The following is a 6627-nucleotide window of genomic DNA, read 5'->3' on the forward strand; positions in this document are numbered from 1 at the left end:
TGAAAAATGTGTAAAATCAAGCACCGTGAAGGCATTGTGTGAAAATTGTCAAGGATTTTCCAAAGCGGGCAAAAATTGAAAAAAATGACAGGGCCGGTAGTGTCGAAAAAGTCAAAAATGGGAAGGGTGGGGGATTGTCCCAAAACTTGCTACAAGGGGCCACAGGGGCGGCCTGAATGAAAAATGTGTAAAATCAAGCAACGTGAGGGCATTGTGTGAAAATTGTGAAGGATTTTCCAAAGCGGCCAAAAATGGAAAAAAATGACAGGGCCGGTAGTGTCGAAAAAGTCAAAAATGGGAAGGGTGGGGGATTGTCCCAAAACTTGCTACAAGGGGCCAGAGGGGCGGCCTGAATGAAAAATGTGTAAAATCAAGCTCCGTGAGGGCATTGTGTGAAAATTGTGAAGGATTTTCCTAAGCGGGCAAAAATTGAAAAAAATGACAGGGCCGGTAGTGTCGAAAAAGTCAAAAATGGGAAGGGTGGGGGATTGTCCCAAAACTTGCTACAAGGGGCCAGAGGGGCGGCCTGAATGAAAAATGTGTAAAATCAAGCACCGTGAAGACATTGTGTGAAAATTGTCAAGGATTTTCCAAAGCGGGCAAAAATTGAAAAAAATGACAGGGTCGGTAGTGTCGAAAAAGTCAAAAATGGGAAGGGTGGGGGATTGTCCCAAAACTTGCTACAAGGGGCCAGAGGGGCGGCCTGAATGAAAAATGTGTAAAATCAAGCACCGTGAAGGCATTGTGTGAAAATTGTCAAGGATTTTCCTAAGCGGGCAAAAATTGAAAAAAATGACAGGGCCGGTAGTGTCGAAAAAGTAAAAAATGGGAAGGGTGGGGGATTGTCCCAAAACTTGCTACAAGGGGCCACAGGGGCGGCCTGAATGAAAAATGTGTAAAATCAAGCACCGTGAAGGCATTGTGTGAAAATTGTCAAGGATTTTCCTAAGCGGGCAAAAATTGAAAAAAATGACAGGGCCGGTAGTGTTGAAAAAGTAAAAAATGGGAAGGGTGGGGGATTGTCCCAAAACTTGCTACAAGGGGCCAGAGGGGCGGCCTGAATGAAAAATGTGTAAAATCAAGCACCGTGAAGGCATTGTGTGAAAATTGTCAAGGATTTTCCAAAGCGGGCAAAAATTGAAAAAAATGACAGGGCCGGTAGTGTCGAAAAAGTCAAAAATGGGAAGGGTGGGGGATTGTCCCAAAACTTGCTACAAGGGGCCACAGGGGCGGCCTGAATGAAAAATGTGTAAAATCAAGCACCGTGAGGGCATTGTGTGAAAATTGTGAAGGATTTTCCAAAGCGGCCAAAAATGGAAAAAAATGACAGGGCCGGTAGTGTCGAAAAAGTCAAAAATGGGAAGGGTGGGGGATTGTCCCAAAACTTGCTACAAGGGGCCAGAGCGGCGGCCTGAATGAAAAATGTGTAAAATCAAGCACCGTGAAGGCATTGTGTGAAAATTGTCAAGGATTTTCCAAAGCGGCCAAAAATTGAAAAAAATGACAGGGTCGGTAGTGTCGAAAAAGTAAAAAATGGGAAGGGTGGGGGATTGTCCCAAAACTTGTTACAAGGGGCCAGAGGGGCGGCCTGAATGAAAAATGTGTAAAATCACGCACCGTGAGGGCATTCTGTGAAAATTGTGAAGGATTTTCCAAAGCGGCCAAAAATTGAAAAAAATGACAGGGCCGGTAGTGTCGAAAAAGTCAAAAATGGGAAGGGTGGGGGATTGTCCCAAAACTTGCTACAAGGGGCCAGAGGGGCGGCCTGAATGAAAAATGTGTAAAATCAAGCACCGTGAAGGCATTGTGTGAAAATTGTCAAGGATTTTCCAAAGCGGGCAAAAATTGAAAAAAATGACAGGGCGGGTAGTGTTGAAAAAGTAAAAAATGGGAAGGGTGGGGGATTGTCCCAAAACTTGCTACAAGGGGCCAGAGGGGCGGCCTGAATGAAAAATGTGTAAAATCACGCATCGTGAGGGCATTCTGTGAAAATTGTGAAGGATTTTCCAAAGCGGGCAAAAATTGAAAAAAATGACAGGGTCGAAAAAGTCAAAAATGGGAAGGGTGGGGGATTGTCCCAAAACTTGCTACAAGGGGCCAGAGGGGCGGCCTGAATGAAAAATGTGTAAAATCAAGCACCGTGAAGGCATTGTGTGAAAATTGTCAAGGATTTTCCAAAGCGGGCAAAAATTGAAAAAAATGACAGGGCCGGTAGTGTCGAAAAAGTCAAAAATGGGAAGGGTGGGGGATTGTCCCAAAACTTGCTACAAGGGGCCAGAGGGGCGGCCTGAATGAAAAATGTGTAAAATCAAGCACCGTGAAGACATTGTGTGAAAATTGTCAAGGATTTTCCAAAGCGGGCAAAAATTGAAAAAAATGACAGGGTCGGTAGTGTCGAAAAAGTCAAAAATGGGAAGGGTGGGGGATTGTCCCAAAACTTGCTACAAGGGGCCAGAGGGGCGGCCTGAATGAAAAATGTGTAAAATCAAGCACCGTGAAGGCATTGTGTGAAAATTGTCAAGGATTTTCCAAAGCGGACAAAAATTGAAAAAAATGACAGGGCCGGTAGTGTCGAAAAAGTCAAAAATGGGAAGGGTGGGGGATTGTCCCAAAACTTGCTACAAGGGGCCACAGGGGCGGCCTGAATGAAAAATGTGTAAAATCAAGCACCGTGAAGGCATTGTGTGAAAATTGTCAAGGATTTTCCTAAGCGGGCAAAAATTGAAAAAAATGACAGGGCCGGTAGTGTCGAAAAAGTCAAAAATGGGAAGGGTGGGGGATTGTCCCAAAACTTGCTACAAGGGGCCACAGGGGCGGCCTGAATGAAAAATGTGTAAAATCAAGCACCGTGAAGACATTGTGTGAAAATTGTCAAGGATTTTCCAAAGCGGCCAAAAATTGAAAAAAATGACAGGGTCGGTAGTGTCGAAAAAGTAAAAAATGGGAAGGGTGGGGGATTGTCCCAAAACTTGTTACAAGGGGCCAGAGGGGCGGCCTGAATGAAAAATGTGTAAAATCACGCACCGTGAGGGCATTCTGTGAAAATTGTGAAGGATTTTCCAAAGCGGCCAAAAATTGAAAAAAATGACAGGGCCGGTAGTGTCGAAAAACTCAAAAATGGGAAGGGTGGGGGATTGTCCCAAAACTTGCTACAAGGGGCCAGAGGGGCGGCCTGAATGAAAAATGTGTAAAATCAAGCACCGTGAAGGCATTGTGTGAAAATTGTCAAGGATTTTCCAAAGCGGGCAAAAATTGAAAAAAATGACAGGGCGGGTAGTGTTGAAAAAGTAAAAAATGGGAAGGGTGGGGGATTGTCCCAAAACTTGCTACAAGGGGCCAGAGGGGCGGCCTGAATGAAAAATGTGTAAAATCACGCACCGTGAGGGCATTCTGTGAAAATTGTGAAGGATTTTCCAAAGCGGGCAAAAATTGAAAAAAATGACAGGGTCGAAAAAGTCAAAAATGGGAAGGGTGGGGGATTGTCCCAAAACTTGCTACAAGGGGCCAGAGGGGCGGCCTGAATGAAAAATGTGTAAAATCAAGCACCGTGAAGACATTGTGTGAAAATTGTCAAGGATTTTCCAAAGCGGGCAAAAATTGAAAAAAATGACAGGGTCGGTAGTGTCGAAAAAGTCAAAAATGGGAAGGGTGGGGGATTGTCCCAAAACTTGCTACAAGGGGCCAGAGGGGCGGCCTGAATGAAAAATGTGTAAAATCAAGCACCGTGAAGGCATTGTGTGAAAATTGTCAAGGATTTTCCTAAGCGGGCAAAAATTGAAAAAAATGACAGGGCCGGTAGTGTCGAAAAAGTCAAAAATGGGAAGGGTGGGGGATTGTCCCAAAACTTGCTACAAGGGGCCACAGGGGCGGCCTGAATGAAAAATGTGTAAAATCAAGCACCGTGAAGGCATTGTGTGAAAATTGTCAAGGATTTTCCTAAGCGGGCAAAAATTGAAAAAAATGACAGGGCCGGTAGTGTCGAAAAAGTCAAAAATGGGAAGGGTGGGGGATTGTCCCAAAACTTGCTACAAGGGGCCACAGGGGCGGCCTGAATGAAAAATGTGTTAAATCAAGCACCGTGAAGGCATTGTGTGAAAATTGTCAAGGATTTTCCAAAGCGGCCAAAAATTGAAAAAAATGACAGGGCCGGTAGTGTCGAAAAAGTCAAAAATGGGAAGGGTGGGGGATTGTCCCAAAACTTGCTACAAGGGGCCACAGGGGCGGCCTGAATGAAAAATGTGTAAAATCAAGCACCGTGAAGACATTGTGTGAAAATTGTCAAGGATTTTCCAAAGCGGGCAAAAATTGAAAAAAATGACAGGGTCGGTAGTGTCGAAAAAGTAAAAAATGGGAAGGGTGGGGGATTGTCCCAAAACTTGTTACAAGGGGCCAGAGGGGCGGCCTGAATGAAAAATGTGTAAAATCACGCACCGTGAGGGCATTCTGTGAAAATTGTGAAGGATTTTCCAAAGCGGCCAAAAATTGAAAAAAATGACAGGGCCGGTAGTGTCGAAAAACTCAAAAATGGGAAGGGTGGGGGATTGTCCCAAAACTTGCTACAAGGGGCCAGAGGGGCGGCCTGAATGAAAAATGTGTAAAATCAAGCACCGTGAAGGCATTGTGTGAAAATTGTCAAGGATTTTCCAAAGCGGGCAAAAATTGAAAAAAATGACAGGGCGGGTAGTGTTGAAAAAGTAAAAAATGGGAAGGGTGGGGGATTGTCCCAAAACTTGCTACAAGGGGCCAGAGGGGCGGCCTGAATGAAAAATGTGTAAAATCACGCACCGTGAGGGCATTCTGTGAAAATTGTGAAGGATTTTCCAAAGCGGGCAAAAATTGAAAAAAATGACAGGGTCGAAAAAGTCAAAAATGGGAAGGGTGGGGGATTGTCCCAAAACTTGCTACAAGGGGCCAGAGGGGCGGCCTGAATGAAAAATGTGTAAAATCAAGCACCGTGAAGGCATTGTGTGAAAATTGTCAAGGATTTTCCAAAGCGGGCAAAAATTGAAAAAAAATGACAGGGCCGGTAGTGTCGAAAAAGTCAAAAATGGGAAGGGTGGGGGATTGTCCCAAAACTTGCTACAAGGGGCCAGAGGGGCGGCCTGAATGAAAAATGTGTAAAATCAAGCACCGTGAAGACATTGTGTGAAAATTGTCAAGGATTTTCCAAAGCGGGCAAAAATTGAAAAAAATGACAGGGTCGGTAGTGTCGAAAAAGTAAAAAATGGGAAGGGTGGGGGATTGTCCCAAAACTTGCTACAAGGGGCCAGAGGGGCGGCCTGAATGAAAAATGTGTAAAATCACGCACCGTGAGGGCATTCTGTGAAAATTGTGAAGGATTTTCCAAAGCGGCCAAAAATTGAAAAAAATGACAGGGCCGGTAGTGTCGAAAAAGTAAAAAATGGGAAGGGTGGGGGATTGTCCCAAAACTTGCTACAAGGGGCCAGAGGGGCGGCCTGAATGAAAAATGTGTAAAATCAAGCACCGTGAAGGCATTGTGTGAAAATTGTCAAGGATTTTCCAAAGCGGGCAAAAATTGAAAAAAATGACAGGGTCGGTAGTGTCGAAAAAGTCAAAAATGGGAAGGGTGGGGGATTGTCCCAAAACTTGCTACAAGGGGCCAGAGGGGCGGCCTGAATGAAAAATGTGTAAAATCAAGCACCGTGAAGGGATTGTGTGAAAATTGTCAAGGATTTTCCAAAGCGGCCAAAAATTGAAAAAAATGACAGGGCCGGTAGTGTCGAAAAAGTCAAAAATGGGAAGGGTGGGGGATTGTCCCAAAACTTGCTACAAGGGGCCACAGGGGCGGCCTGAATGAAAAATGTGTAAAATCAAGCACCGTGAAGGCATTGTGTGAAAATTGTCAAGGATTTTCCAAAGCGGGCTAAAATTGAAAAAAATGACAGGGCCGGTAGTGTCGAAAAAGTCAAAAATGGGAAGGGTGGGGGATTGTCCCAAAACTTGCTACAAGGGGCCAGAGGGGCGGCCTGAATGAAAAATGTGTAAAATCAAGCACCGTGAGGGCATTCTGTGAAAATTGTGAAGGATTTTCCAAAGCGGGCAAAAATTGAAAAAAATGACAGGGCCGGTAGTGTCGAAAAAGTCAAAAATGGGAAGGGTGGGGGATTGTCCCAAAACTTGCTACAAGGGGCCACAGGGGCGGCCTGAATGAAAAATGTGTAAAATCAAGCACCGTGAAGGCATTGTGTGAAAATTGTCAAGGATTTTCCAAAGCGGGCAAAAATTGAAAAAAATGACAGGGTCGGTAGTGTCGAAAAAGTCAAAAATGGGAAGGGTGGGGGATTGTCCCAAAACTTGCTACAAGGGGCCAGAGGGGCGGCCTGAATGAAAAATGTGTAAAATCAAGCACCGTGAAGGCATTGTGTGAAAATTGTCAAGGATTTTCCAAAGCGGGCAAAAATTGAAAAAAATGACAGGGTCGGTAGTGTCGAAAAAGTCAAAAATGGGAAGGGTGGGGGATTGTCCCAAAACTTGCTACAAGGGGCCAGAGGGGCGGCCTGAATGAAAAATGTGTAAAATCAAGCACCGTGAAGGCATTGTGTGAAAATTGTCAAGGATTTTCCTAAGCGGGCAAAAATTGAAAAAAATGACAGGGTCGGTAGTGTC

Source organism: Scomber japonicus, chromosome 9 (assembly GCF_027409825.1).
Source record: "Scomber japonicus isolate fScoJap1 chromosome 9, fScoJap1.pri, whole genome shotgun sequence".
NCBI classification, from domain to species: Eukaryota; Metazoa; Chordata; class Actinopteri; order Scombriformes; family Scombridae; genus Scomber; species Scomber japonicus.